This window comes from Delphinus delphis, chromosome 10 (genome assembly GCF_949987515.2).
Source record: "Delphinus delphis chromosome 10, mDelDel1.2, whole genome shotgun sequence".
NCBI lineage: Eukaryota > Metazoa > Chordata > Mammalia > Artiodactyla > Delphinidae > Delphinus > Delphinus delphis.
This window is the reverse complement of record NC_082692.2, coordinates 20892434-20908290: the sequence shown is the minus strand read 5'-3', so window position 1 is coordinate 20908290 and position 15857 is coordinate 20892434.

Genomic DNA, 15857 nt, shown 5'->3' with positions numbered 1-15857 from the left:
TGCTATAAGGTGATAGGATACAATTCTGTGGGTGTAGCTGGTTGTAACATGGCATTTGACATCACATTAATTTTTAGTTCCATTCCCCCAATTTTCTCCACACACAACAGACTCTACTACTGAAATAAAAGAATACAGATCTTTGATTCAACATGAATGAAATGTCTCAAAAGAGTCTTGTTTAAATTAATGCTGAATCTGGTATAAAAGACATATAAATTATCAATATTTTTTAAAGCCTTAATATGTAAACATTTTCAATGTAATTTGTGCATGCTAGTGAAAAATAAATATGCGCTTTGTTATATATTAAAATAAAAAGGGAGGGGATTAGGCTCCAAAACAGACCACTTGATGGTTACTACAGAAATTGATTTTATGGGCACTTTAATCCCAGGGCAGTGGGGTTATGCTCATTTGCAATGACAAACAAAACCACTCCCCTACGTAGTTGAAATTTGCAGAGCACACTGGAATTTTCTCTCAAATACCTCACTTTTTTCTATGTATTCCTAACGACTTCTGATTTGGAGGTACTTAAATTCTTCAAATTCTGGGATCTTTTAACTCATCTATGCTCATCTCCTATGTTGCAGTGTGTTTTCTATAAATAAAACTATTTGACAGACTTAAAGAAGACGTAGAGGATATGCCACTGTTACATCAAGCATTTATTTGAAATAGAAGTAACACCAAAGGCTCTATTTTCCTATTGATCTGTCAGTTATATCAGAACTACCTAGGGTGTTTGTGTGTGTGTGTGTGTATATGTGTGTGTTGTACCTGTGCTTTAAATATAGATTCCAAAGTCTTGCCGCAGATAATTCTGAATTCTCCCAAGAAGACTGCTGGTAAGAGGTGCATCCAGGATTCCAGCTCACATCTGTTTGACTTCAAAGCATTTGCTCAGTGTTTTTCAGGCTGCAGGTCTGAACAATCATTAAAGGTTGCAAAATCAATTTTGTAGCACAAGGCCAAAATGTTTCCTTTTTAATGAACTAGAATAGAATACAAAGTATCAGAGCCCAAAGCAGGTAGTTTCAGTTTTCTGCATAGCTTTTTGATGGTGTGCTGGGTGCCACCGTGTAAAATGTATTTTTTACAGTACAATCTCATATGGCCAGAGTGGGAGGAGTCTTCCTCATGCATTTCTTGAACTTTTATAGCCATGAAGTATTCTCAAGTGTGTTAATCGCTAATGATCTACAAAAAGTAATTTCCTATTATTGGCGTTTTTAAGCCTCTAAGAAACCCCAAGTCATAAAAAATGGGGAGCACTCTGCAAACATTTCCATTTTGAACACGGTAGCAACTGTGCTAAGAGTAATGATGAGATTTGTGGAAAAGCTGAAAGGAAAGTGAGGGTTATACTTAGTTCCTTTTACTCCAAAATTCTGGGCTCCAGAATCAAGTGCTTGATTCTGGACTTTTCTATTTCAGTAGAAAAGTCAAGACAGAGTTTGGGGAAGAGGCGCTTTTTTGCTAAACAAATTAGCCCTTCTCCAGCTTCCTCATAGCAGGCGTGTTGTATGATCGCAGCTATGGTGACGCTATGAAGACCACCTGTAGATCTCTGTCTGTTGGGACAGCCTCCCCTTTGTAGGCTCTTTTAAGAGGCACTCTATCTTGGCTTTTGGTGTAGAGCATTTCTGGAAAACTTCTTAAAATGGGCTATATATTATTTCAGAAATTGTTATTATTTTTATTTAATTCAACAAATAAAGCTGGGGCATGGTGCATACTCAAGGTTATTAATTGCAGCACTCTTTGGAACTGTAAAATATTGGAGCAAACTTTAATATCCATGTATAAAAGCGATTGAATAAACTAGAACACATATGTACAATTGGGTAATATATAGCTACAAAAATGAATGAGGAAGATCTCTATGAGTTATTAAGGAATGAATTCCAGGATAGATGGTTAAGTGAAAAAGCCAAGTGCAGAAGAGTATCTATATTATGATACCCTCTGTAAGAGAAAGATGAAGATATAAGAAAATACATTTTTTTTCTCATTTGTGCAAAAGATACACAGGAAGAATAAACCAAAAATGAAAGGGATTTGTTATCTGTGGGGGTGGGGATTAGAAAGGAATGGAAAGAAGGAAGGAATGGGAACAGAGTTGCAGGGATGAGAAGGGAGTGACAGTTTTCTGAGTATGTCTTTTTGTATAACTCTGACTCTTAAAACTATAGTAATGCTTCATATACCAGCAAAATAGTCACACTATTAAAAGCAGTAGAGATGGGGGAACTCAGAATGGAATACAAGCACTAACAAATTAACCAAACTATATTAAGTTACAGTTATTACATAATAACACTAAAGGGATTGGGGAAGATAAAAATTAACTTAAGTAACTGTAGAAAACAGTATCTTGATTGGATACTATAAGGCTAAAGACAAAAGCAACTACACATAAAGGTTGTAATCTAATAAAAGTGTTTTTCTCAGGGTTATGGGTTAACAATTCTGAAACTACTTATGTGTTTAGAATCGAACAAAGAAGTAAACACGGTGTAGAAAATGAGATCCAGTGTTCTCACTAGTGCAAAAAGAAGTATTTGGCTAAAATGAAACTTGTGCTGGATTAGAATCAGAAGTATTAATATAAACTCATATTTTAAAATACATCTCCAGTTTAATAGATATAGACACCTAGAAGTGTGTGTATGTGATTGGGTTAACATACAAATATACTTCCTTGCTCTGTCAGCGGAGCGGACCTAAAAGCAGTGACACCCTAGTAGCAATTAGCACACCTGGAAGACAATCTTTGGTTTTTAAGCATCATTCTCTAATCAAAGGAACCAGGACCACCTGGAGAAGTGAGTGGCTCCAAGGCTGGAGCAGGGATAATACAGGGTGAGCCTGGAATATCTTGTGGTGCCAGAAAAGGAAGATGCTTAAAATAAAATGAAAATTTGTTGAAACACCATGCAAGCCACTCTCAAGGAGCTACTAATTGCTAAAGCTGGTACCATTTGAGCAACAAAATAAAAATAGATAATACTGGATTTTAACTCATAGATAAAATATATACCCGTAAATAAATACATACATACATAAGGAAAATGGACAACTTTTCCTCGTTGCAGATGAAATCCACAGGTGGATACTAAAATCACTGAGTGAAATTTGAAGGACAATCAGGATTTGCATAGTCTCAAAGTATCTTCCCCAAGATATCTATCTACTACAAAGAGAAAGGTAATGAATTTACAGTGGAGAAACCCAGACACCACCTTAACTAAGTGAGCAGGGTAAACCCCACAAATAGTAAGACATATCAACATCATGAACTCCTTGTATTGAGAAGGATACTTCATCGTTTTTGTGCTATTTCCTGGCAAAAGGCATAAACTCATTCCAGGGATGAGAAAACATCAGACAAATTACACCCAAGGAACATTTAAAAAAATAACTGATCAATACTCCAAAAATGTGAAGGCCATGAAAGGAAAGACAGACTAAGGAATTGTTACAGACTGGAGGAGACTAAGGAAAAGCATTAAGTAAAATCAATGTGCGATCCTGAATAAGATCCTGGAAAAGAAAAAGGACTTGGTGGAAAAGTTTGTGAAATTTGAATAAAGTCTAAAGTTTAGTTAACATGGGGGTGGGGATGGGGTGGGTGGGTGGTGGTGGGATGAACTGGGAGATTGGGATTGACATATATACACTAATATGTATAAGATAGATAACTAATAAGACCCTGCTGTATAAAAAAATTGAATTAAATTTTTAAAAAAATTTATTTAGTTATGACTGTGTTGGGTCTTCGTTTCTTTGCGAGGGCTTTCTCTAGTTGTGGCAAGCGGAGGCCACTCTTCATTGCGATGCGCGGGCCTCTCACTATCACGGCCTCTCTTGTTGCGGAGCACAGGCTCCAGACGCGCAGGCTCAGTAATTGTGGCTCATGGGCCCAGTCGCTCCGCGGCATGTGGGATCTTCCCAGACCAGGGCACGAACCTGTATCCCCTGCGTTGGCAGGCAGACTCAACCACTGCGCCACCAGGGAAGCCTCTTGAATTAAATTTTAAAAAAGAATTGAAAAATAAATAAAGTTTAGTTAACAATATTGCACCAACGTCCATTTCTTGTTCTCCATAAGTGTACAATGGTTATGTAAGACATTAACATTAGGGGAAGCCAGTTGAGGGATATAAAGAAACTTTTTGTACTGTTTTTGCAACTTTCTTGTAAATATAAAATTAGTTCAAAATAAAAAGTTTCCTAAAAAAAAAGTTTCTCTTCATATCTCACCGTGTTATACCACTTTTCATAGAAGGGGGAAATACACCTAAATGTGACGTAGGTTTGCCAAAGTGGCCGAAATGTAGGTGATTTTTATTCTTGTGTCCAAACTTTAATAGTTTTCAAAGCTTCTACCGTAAGCACAATTACTTTATTATTAGTAAACAACATGTTTCTCTTTAAAATATGATGAAGCTTATTAAAAAAATATATGGGTGCTGAGTTTCTCAGACATTCAGGTACTATCTGTCTCCTCTTTCTGCTCTTTATCTGGACTTTCACAGAAATTATATACGTGTTTTTTCATTTACAGATTCATCATTTATCTGTGTATCCATAAACAATGCCTTAGTTTGGCCTGATTTTGTTATGTATATGTGGAAAATCACAATGTATTTAATCTTTCATGTCTTGTTTTTTTTCCCCTGAACAAGATCCATCCCTCTGTATTATACTGGTGCGGAGAGCTCTAGTTTGGTGATTTGCACTGCAGTTTAATATTTCTTTTATACATGTGGCCCAATGTATTTACTTATCTAGTCTACCGGTCCTGGACATTCTCGTGGTTATATAATATGGCAAATTTAGCTTCTCAAAAATGGTGGCAACTATTTCTCCTGACCCACATTCCCTTCTCCAATGTGTCTTGTCACTCCCGCATCAAGTCTAATTCTGGTCCCCTTGAATCTGAGTGACCTTGTGACAGCTTGCACCAATAGAATGTGAAGGAAGGGAGGCTGTGTGACCTCCACCGCTAGGTCTTAAAAAGCAATGGTGCTTCTGCCTGATTTGCTGGAACACTTAGGCTTCTGTTTCTGAACTATCTATCTCATGAGAATTTCGGTAGTTCTGAGACCACGTTGTGAGAAAGTCAAGCTGCCTGTGGAGACCACGTTTGGGCACTCTGGTTAGTCATAGCAGTTTTTGAACCATCCTAATACAAGGACCAGCAATGTGAGGGAAGGAGTCTCCAGCTGATTCCAGCTTCCAGTGGTCAAGTCTTTTCAGGTGAAGTCCCAAACATCCTGGCAAAGAGACAAACCAACTCCACTCTGCTCTATCAGAAATCCTGATTTGAAGAATCTATGGGTATAATAAAATAGTTGTTTTAAGCCACTAAGTGTTGGGTGCTTTGTAGCCTAAACAGTAATGGTTTCAGTTTATTTTCAAATGATCATTAGCTGGCCAGTTATTTATTTTTTTAAGAACTCTTTTTGACTGTAACCTACACTAGGAAACACATTTTACATCATACGCTCACACTCACGTGCACTCATGCTTGCCCTTACTGAAACAAAATTTTGAGGAAGTAATAGATCTTCCTTTTCAATGCAATTTGCTCTGCTATTTCTTCTTCTCATCTCTTCCCTCTCCTCTTTTCTCTTTAATTTCAGTAGAGAAATCTATTGATTTCTTAGCACAACCAAATAAATTGATTTAATAAATAATAGTCTTCATCAGCAGATTGAAGGTATAGTTTAAGAGGTGATCTTAATCTCTTTATCTTTATATCTTGCAGAGTATGTATATATTTTGATATCTTATGTATTTTGCACTATACACAAGCTCATGCACATTTTACGCTCCAAACTCAGAGTTAAATTGTTCACTGGCCTAAGTCTAAATAAATCAATAAAACCGAAACAAAAAAATATGAAAAGAGTGAATCTAATAAATGATTCTAAACTTAATTTGGATGTTGAAGTATATGGAAACTCCAAGAACCCATTATTGTTTCAAAATGAAAGCCTGAGAGAGGTTAGTGATTTGTCCCCTGGGCTGTCAGGAAGGGAATCCTGTGGCATCTGGAAGGAGGAAGGGTCCTTGCAGAAGGTGCAGGTGGCGAGTAGTTTAGATCTGGGGTTGGGATGGAGGATTGGGTATCCTTTCTTGGCCCAGAAGAGCTTAAGAATATAAAACATAAGTGTCTACATATATACTCTTAAGAGTCAAAACACAGATCCCTTAATTCTGGCAAGAGCTTGAGAAGTATTCTCTTCTGTCTAGTAAGTGGACCCTGTGAGAAAGAATGACTTCAGAGATATTAACTACCTTTCCATTAACCTTAATATTGAACTCATAATCATTTTCTGAATCAATCTCTTCAACATCAATTTATTCAAAGATGTTGCTGGTGTCTTCAAAAGAGATGCTTCAATGAACAAGAATAGATTGCATTTGAGCCTGTGTATATTTTCTCTGTTCTTGACTTTTCTCTCTTTGTCTATCCTACTTCCTATTATTCCCTCAGCATCCCTTTACATTTCCCTCTCTGTTCCCCCTAAATTATATGAATTTGCTGGTTTGTAAATGTAAGTTCCATCCACTTACACAATATTGTTAATTCATACCTGGCAGTGGCAGTTTGGCATAGTTATCCATTGCTGTGTAACAAATTATCCCAGAATTTAGCGGCTTACAATAGTAATGAGCATTTATTATCTCACACAGTTTCCATGGGTCAGGAATTTGGGGGTGACTTAACTGGGTGGTTTTGACTTGGGATCTCTGATAAGATTGCAGTCAAGATGTTACTCTGGCTGCAGTCATCTGAAAACTTGACTGAGAATAGAAGATCCAATCCCAGATGTCTCATATGGCTCACATGGCTGGCAAGTCAGTGTTGGCTATTGGCAGAAAGCCTCAGTTCCTTGGCATGTGTACCTGTTCATCGGGCTGCTTGAGAGCTCACTCCATCACAGCTGGCTTCCCCAAGAATGAGTGATCCAAGAGAGCGCAAAACAGGAGTCACAATATCCTTTATGACATAACTTCAGAAATCACAATATTCTATTAGTTCCATAGATCAGTCCTATTTAGTTTGGGAGTCTGCACATGTGCGTGCATGTCAGAGGATGAGAATTACCAGGGCCATGTTGGAGTCTGGCTATCACAGTTCTGGAGATGAACAGCTCTATTTCAGATCCCAATCCTATCACTTACCAGGTTTGCAACTTTAAGAAATTTACTAAACTCTATTTCTCAAGTTTCTCATGTCTAAAGTTTGAATGAGGATAGTGAGGTAGATTTCACTTTTACTCCCAATTTTTTGCTGCCCTTTTTGGGAGAATTATACATCCCTGCCCACTAATATCGATTTATGACATGCCTACCTATGTGAGGAGTACACTTCCACTCCAACTTGATATCAGTCCCTGCCATGGGAGTTGCTTTGGTAGATCAAATGTGAGTAGAAGTGAGGTGTACTCACTTTCCAGCAGAATCGTTAGGAGCAATGAGATCTTTTCATGTCATGTTCCTTTAGTCTGGGTCCCTCCATGAAGAAAATGTGGAGCAGAACCACAACCGATCTATAAAAAAATGCAATGTGAGCCTGAAATAACCCTTGCCATTGTCATCCACTTAGATTTTGGGGGGTTTTGTTATATAATTTAGCAAAATCTAATGGATACAGCTATTATTTACTCACTAGGAGTATGCTGAGATTTGATAAAATATTTTTGAAGTGCTTATAATACTGAGACATAGTAAACAACCCTGCATATTACATATTATCGATTACCTATTACTATGATTATACAAACCTAAATTCACATGAAATGAGTTAATAAGCAATGCCATTAATTAATTTATAATAAGAGATGCACTTGATATTGAAAATAAGTATCAGAGGTGTACATACTTTCTGGTCAGGAGACCAAGATACAGATTAGAGGATGCTTTTTGAGCATATAGTTCGAATAAGAGATATTTTTATCAAGAAGTGGTCACCCAATCAATCAGCTCCACCACCCTGAGGACACCTGTGTACAGTGTTTTGTTTTGTTGAAAAGACACTCTGAACAAGTTACCATTCTACAAACTCTTCTTTTTCTAGGTGATCACCAACCTCCCTTTTCTCACAGTTGCTCTTATATGAATTCTCCAGACTTACAGTAACCATGATACTCCAATATAATTTATATCAGTTACAGTACAAATACAGTCAGTTACAATTTAGAATATTGCAATATATTTATAAAGTTTACCATAGAGTAAATACAATAGGCCAGTAAATACAATATGTTCTAAGCACTTTTCAAATACTTACTCACTTAATCCTTGTAATAACAAGGATTATTACAAGTCACTGGCACAATGGTGCTATCATTACACCATTTTCCAAAAGACAAAACTGCATCCAAAGATGTTAAGTAACTTGCCCAAGGACTTAAACTAAGAGAGCTTTCCTGTACTGTCTCTCCGCCTTGTAACAGTGACTAATTCTGCCATCCTTTATAAATTATTGTTATACCAAGTACAGTAAAATTTTATTCTCATGTTTTGAAACTTTATTTCTTTTTTTTTAAATAGATTTATTTAATTAATTTATTTATTTCGGCTGCGTTGGGTCTTCGTTGCTGCACACGGGCTTTCTCCAGTTGCGGCGAGCGGGGTCTCCTCTTCGTTGCGGTGCGCGGGCTTCTCATTGCGGTGGCTTCTCTTGTTGCAGAGCACGGACTCTAGGCCTGCGGGCTTCAGTAGTTGTGGCACGTGGGCTCAGTAGCTGTGGCTCGTGGACTCAGTAGTTGTGGCTCGCGGGGTCTAGAGTGCAGGCTCAGTAGTTGTGGAGCACGGGCTTAGTTGCTCCGTGACATGTGGGATCTTCCTGGACCAGGGCTCGTAACCCATGTTCCAGGCATTGGCAGGCGGATTCTTAACCACTGCACCACCATGGAAGCCCTGAAACTTTATTTCTAAGCACTATTCTTTGATTTGGGGTGGGGTAGAAAGCAGGGGCTGGAGTAGGAAATAGGAAGCAATTTGTAGGACAACATACTTAGTTTATGAAGTCGTAGTACAATCCTCATTAACTTCCCCCATAGTCTCCACCAGTGACGCCTCTCTTCTGTGACATGGACAACTTAGGCTTTTGGGTTTTTGTTTGTTTTCTTTTCTTCCCCTTCACCCCAACTTTGGTCTCATATAAAGTGCCTCCACCCACTTCCCAAAATATGGTTCCTAAACTTTCCCTGTGGAGAAATTCTGCAGCCCCTAATATTCAGGGATTTAAGAGACCACAGATGTCACACAGCCTCCCACTTTGTAAAATAGGAAACTTAAGCCCAGAGTGGTGAAGTTACATCCTGAATAAGCAATCACCCTCTGGACTTCCAGCAGCATGAGGACTAGGGCAGATATTTCACATCGCAAATGCTTTAGAAAACTTTTGCTGCAAACACTGCTCTGTACGTGAGTTGCTCAGGGAAGACCAATGTTTATCAGTTGGGTTCAGTCCCACTGTTTGTCAGTGTATTAAAAACTGCTCCAGGGATTTTATATAGGATGAATTTAATAGAGGTAATCAGTGAAACAGATCATGAAAGAGTTAAGAAACCAAAAGAGAGATGAGGAGTAACCAAAGATAAGCAGCAGCAAGAAGTTGCCACTTCTCCAAGAGCTAGGACAAAGGAAAAAGAAGTGCTGCTATCATTTAGGAGTTGGGGCCAGCCCCAACTGGAGATCCAGTCTCCAGTGAAGCTGGAGCAACACAGGCTGGTAAGACAGGAGTGGAGACCACCAAGAGACCAGCTATCTGGTGGGACTGGAGCCAAAGAGTGCCAGTGAGGCTGGAGAAACCCCAGGAAGCAAAGGCAGGAAGGGCAGAAATAACTTGGTCTCACCAACATGTTCCACTGGGGCCTCCCATTGGTCATATCTACTGGAAGCCAGAGAGCAAGGGAGCCTGGGAATTGTAGTTTCCAGTGACATACAGCAGCTTCAGAGAATAAACAGGCAAATGACCGAAACAATCAGAAATTCAAATATTTCTGCGAATCTGATGCCTGAGCATGAGTCCTTGTATCTGAACTCAACCAGAGGTACACTTCCATCTTTAAAGACGCGGGATCAAGAAGACAGTTTCACCTTCTTTTAATCAGGTTGTGATATATCCAGTGTGGTGGGGATCCTCTACAGAATCAAAACGATCCCTGACTCTGAGGGTTCATATCCCTAAGTTATCCCCTTTTCTTGAGTGTGTGCTGCACCTGGTGACTTGCTTCTAACAAAGAGAATATGTCGGGACTTCCCTGGTGGCGCAGTGGTTAAGACTCTGCCTGCCGATGCAGGGGACACGGGTTTGAGCCCTGCACCTGGAAGATCCCACGTGCCACGGAGCAGCTTGAGCCCGCGTGCTGCAACTAATGAAGCCCACGCACCTAGAGCCCGTGCTCCGGAACAAGATGAAGCCACTGCAATGAGAAGCCCGAGCACCACAAGGAAGAGTAGCCACCGCTGCCGCAACTAAAGAAAGCCCGCGCACAGCAACGAAGACCCAACGCAGCCAAAAATAATAAATAAAAAATTTAAAAAAGCACAGACTCTTAAAAAAAAAAAAGAGAGAGAATATGTCAAAAGCTATGGTGTGTCGTTTTTGAGATTAGTTTACAAAAGGTTGTAGCTTCTATCTTGGGCCCCCACTTGCACTCTCTCACTTGCTCATTTCCTCAGAAGAAAGTCAGTAAGCCACCGACATGACAAGAAACAAGGACTTGAGGACTTCAGTCTAACAAACAGCCCTTGAGGAACTGAGTCCCTCCAACAACCATGTGCACGGGTTTGGAAGCGGATCAGTCCCAAATTGAGCTTTGAGATGATGGCAGTCCTGGCCACATCCTAAATGCAGCCTTGTGAGAGACCCAGAGAACCCAGCTCAGCCACGCTCAGATCCTGAAGCTGCTAAGTTTGAGGATAATTTGTGATGCAGCAATAGATAACGGATACACCCAGAGATAAGCCAAAGACATACAAGGGGAAATAAAGGGAAGAGAGAGCATGGTTTTCAGTGTCTATTATGTACCAAGCACATTATCCCCACTTAATCTTTGCATCTATCCTCTGAGGTGGGTGATCATCATCGGTTCCATTTTCCAGACAAGGAAACTGAAGATGAAAAGGGAAAATAATTTGCTCAAGGTCGCATTGTAGGGTTGCAATTGTAGGGTTGCAAAGTAGGGTCTGATGGATGGCCATATCTGGGTTTTTATTTTCATTATTTCACATTGTTCCAGAACTCAAAACAACCAGCCTTCAAAGTTGCAGTCACTTCATTTGGATTGAGTACAAATAAAAAGAGTAAATTGTTTAAAGTCAAATGCCTTCTTGCTTTCTGAAAATTGTATACCCACTTCTTTCTCTCACAGAATATCATAACTCACCTAAAAATTTAAAAAAAAGGAGCAGGGCCTTATTTCTGCTCCTTTCTGCACTTAAAGATGGAAGTGTACCTCTGGTTGAGTGCAGATACAAGGTCTCATGCCCAGGCATCAGATTTGCAGAAATATTTGTTTGAATTTCTGATTGTTTCCCTCATTTGCCTGTTTACTCTCCGAAGCCGCTGTCACTGGAAACTACAATTCCCAGGCTCCCTTGCTCTCCGGCTTCCAGTAGATTTGACCAATGGGAGGCCCCGGTGGAACAGGTTGATGAGGCCAGGGTGTTTCTTAAAGACTAAAGTCCAGAGAACAATATAAAATTCGTGTAACAAATAACCAAATTAAAGCAAACAAAGCCTCCAAAGAGACAGGCAGTTTTTAGCTCTTTGGGCTGTTAGACCACTGGTTGCATTGTGTAATTAGATAATTACTTTTATGGTAATAGCAGCAAACAGCAACTCGCATTTGTCGAGGGTTCCCTTCGGATTGGGCGCTCTTCTGAGGTCTTTACCTGTATTACCTCATTTGCCTTCCCAATAACACTATGAAGCTGATTCCCTGTGTGTGTCTTATTCTCATCTGCACACTTCCCCCATCCGTCCTTTTTACCAGGTACATGACCTGGGCAAGTTAGGTCATCTCTCTGTGCCTTGGTCTCCCAATCTACAAAATGGGACAATAATAGCACCTACCTCATGACATTATGAAAATTAAATAAAATAAGTTAGTGCTTGAGTGAGCATTATAATCTAATGAAGTGAGGTAAGAACCACATTCCTCCCAATCCAACTCTAGTTTATTTATTTATTTATTTATTTATTTGCGGCATGTGGGCCTCTCACTGTTGTGGCCTCTCCCGTTGCGGAGCACAGGCTCCGGACGCGCAAGCTCAGTGGCCATGGCTCACGGGCACAGCCGCTCCGCGGCATGTGGTATCCTCCCGGACCGGGACGCGAACCCGCGTCCCCCACATCAGCAGGCGGACTCTCAACCACTGCACCACCAGGGAAGCCCCCAACTCTAGTTTAGATAGCAGTAAATTTGGATAACAAGGAATATTTGTCTGATTCTGAGGCACAGCTTCTGGGTCACAGGTGAGATCCGAGCGTCGTGGTTCTTACTGATGGAGCCAGAGGACCGTTCTGCGGCTCCATAACACAGATGCCGGGACCGGCACCGGAAGTCCGAGCTGAGCCCTTAGTTCCGGCGTGACTGGGTCCCACTGGGGCATCCGCGGAGTGCAGCGGTGGCAGAGTCTCCACGTATTTCAACACTGACCACCTAGTGTGAAAACAAGGTACTTTTAAAAAGTGCTCCTTAAAAAATAGCTGATGCTAAATGGAGAGGAAAGAGAGCGGGAAAACATTGGGCAAAAGAAAGGGTGGCGGGGGTGGGGGTGGGGTGGGGGAGGAATACAAAGGGATAAATAAGAAATTTCAGAAAGAGCTGTTGGTTTGTAGCGTTCATGAAGAACATTTGAGAAGATGAGACACAAGGTGATTAGAATAATGATTAGAAAGTTCGATCTCAGCCCATAATGAAAGCTGTTTATAGCCACTCCTTCCCACCGACTCCCTCTTCTAGAGGTCATTACCTCTTCCTAACGGGTCTTCGTACTTTGGGCTTCTGTCTGGTTGGCGGGCACAGTATCTGTTGTGTCTGCTGGAACTCGTGGGCAGAAGTCGGCAGATGCGCAGCGCCTGCTCTCCTGCAGCTCTGAGTCACGTGCCAGCGAAGGGGACACCCTGATGCACAGAGGGGCTGTGCTCCAGAAGGGGACCCAGTGCCTGTGCTGTTCCTTTTCATAGAGAAAACATGAGACCAGACTTGAATAGGAGAAGAAACCTTTTCTGTGTGGGTTTCAGCTGGGAGCACCAGCCTCCCAGCACCTGAGAACATTGGCTGATTCTCCCACAGGGAGAGAAGCAGCCATTGTTCCCAGTTCATTGCCAGGCAACCCAGAGGAAATCCCTGGGGTCACTGGTTAAACAGCCCTGCTTGTGTCCTAGCAGTGCCTTTGCTCATGGCATTCCTAGCCATGCTGTACTGACAGTCCACACTCCCAGCATCACTCTCCGCCAGACCTTGGCCACCCTCCCAGCAGGGATCTCTCCCCTCTGGGAGTAGGAGGAAGGCTAGGGAGGGTCTCACTGAGAAGGTGACATTTGAGCAAAAGCTTGAAGGAAGTGAGGGGTGAGGCAGGTGAGGATGTGTGAGAAGAGTGTGTCAGGGTTCCTCATAAAATTTGGAAAGTCGATATGAGAACCCAGCAGATGGGAAACAATGCAGAAGAATCCACAATAGGTGTGGATCATAGGACTGTGGGAATTAAATCAGCCCAGAGACATGGGGCTCATTTGGGAGGTGAGACAGAACACTTTTAGGTAGGAAAACAGCACAATAGCGTGAGCCAATGTGTGTGCACGAGAGAGAGACAGAGACAGAGTCATGAGAGGTATGAGAGTATCTTTATGGGGTAGAAACAAAGGACGTTTAAGGTAGTGGTGTGCTGGTACACGTTTAACAACTGATTTTCCAGGAAAACTCCCCAAATACTGATTTGTAGCCAGTTCTTGTTGTGTAAATACTGCCGCTATGGCCAATTCCAGGCTACCGATGTTACCCTGAACACGGAATAGAACGCAAGGAAGGTTCAAAATGACATGTAGATTTTCCAGTGGAGGCCTGAGAGGATGAAGACGGCGAGGGCAGAAATATAACTCTGTGGGCGACGTGCACAAGCCACTGATCTGTTCTGTGACCGCACGGAGACCAGCTGCTCAGGGCCCCAGTCTCTTCATCCACAGCCTGAAGGACTGAGCTAAAGGAAATCGAAGTTTCCTTCTGTGCTCTCCCCTTCCTTTATTCTTTCCTCCCAAAGAGCCACTGTATCTAGGGCCCCTTTCCTTAATGGCCTTCCACATATTTCTTTTCTCTGCCAAAGTTGCACAGGTACCCAGTGGGGGTGATTCTCCATATCCAGGGAGTCAAGCTGAGCCCCCAATGGAGTAGGCACAATTTGCAGCATCCCTGTCTTAGGCGTCTCTGCTCTTGGAAAGGTGGCTCAGCTGAGTTCGAAATGCCCACCCAGTCCACTGGGGCTGCTGCTTCTGCACCTGGAAGAGACCTGGTGGCAGGTGAGTGGGTGCGTCCACTGCCATTTCAACACCACATGTCTGCCAGGCCCACTCCTCTGGAAGCTTCCTCTGGCCATGGGGGAGTGGCTGCCCGAAGCAGGCAGTGATCTGGCTTATCACAACCTAAGTCACCTCAATCTCTGCAGGTGGAAGCTGGCAAATCCCAACTTGGAAATCCCAACATCCTCTTCGACTGCCCACATTTGTGAATGGATCAACAGGTGAGAGATCATTTCTATCTCTACTTCTATCTTTATATAAGCTTGCACATGTTTATGTTAGGTTTTACAAGGAACAAGGTGCTTTCTCACGTGCTCTCATTTGACTGGTTTTTCAAAACTCTGGGACGTGCTATTATCCCATTTTACAGATGAAAAGCCTGATTTTTCAGGGATGGCAGGTGACTCACCCCCAGTCAGACACTTGGTAAATGGCAGAGCTGGAATACAGACCCAAGTGTTTTCATTCCAGATTCGCACGTCTTTCCAGAATATTTCACTGCATGTCTGTGCTGTGTGTACATGCATATGTATATGTACGTGTGTACACACACAAACCACTTTGTATAGACTTATATAGGTATTTTTTAAGACTGAGTTGGGTGTGTCCTTCTTACAACCCAGCCTTAGGAATTTATCAGCTATTTCCTGAGTGATTAGTACATGCCAGGCAATGTCAGACACCAGCTGAGAGCTGGCAATACAGCAGTGGACCATCCAGACCCCCAGTCCCCAACACACAGACACTAGAGTAGCAGAAACATTCTTAAAGCCTGACCTTGACTTAAGAGGAAAGAGCAGAAGGGGCAAAGTGGCAGGCAGATTGGGAGGGTGTGCCTTCTAACTCCTGTGTGAGGAGATGGCCATTTAACCAGGTAATTATGAAACTATCTTCCTCTGTCTTGGTACCATATTTCATTTCTTCATGCCAGGCTGGAATTTGGGGAGCCTGATCCTATTACAATATATATAACTCTCACAAAAGAAGTAGTGTTGAAAAATTAAATAATTTTGTTTGTGCTGTTCTTTAGAATTCCAAACTTTTTTTTTTTTCCATTTTCGTAGTTAATTAAGTTACGTATTACCTCCATGTTACAGATGAAGAAACTGGGGTTCAAAATGAGCTTGGCTAAAGCCACAGTTTTCTTTTTTGCGGTACGCGGGCTTCTCACTGTTGTGGCCTCTCCCGTTGCGGAGCACAGGCTCCGGACACGCAGGCCCAGCGGCCATGGCTCACGGGCCCAGCCGCTCCACGGCATGTGGGATCTTCCCGGACCGGGGCATGAACCCGTGTCCCCTGCATC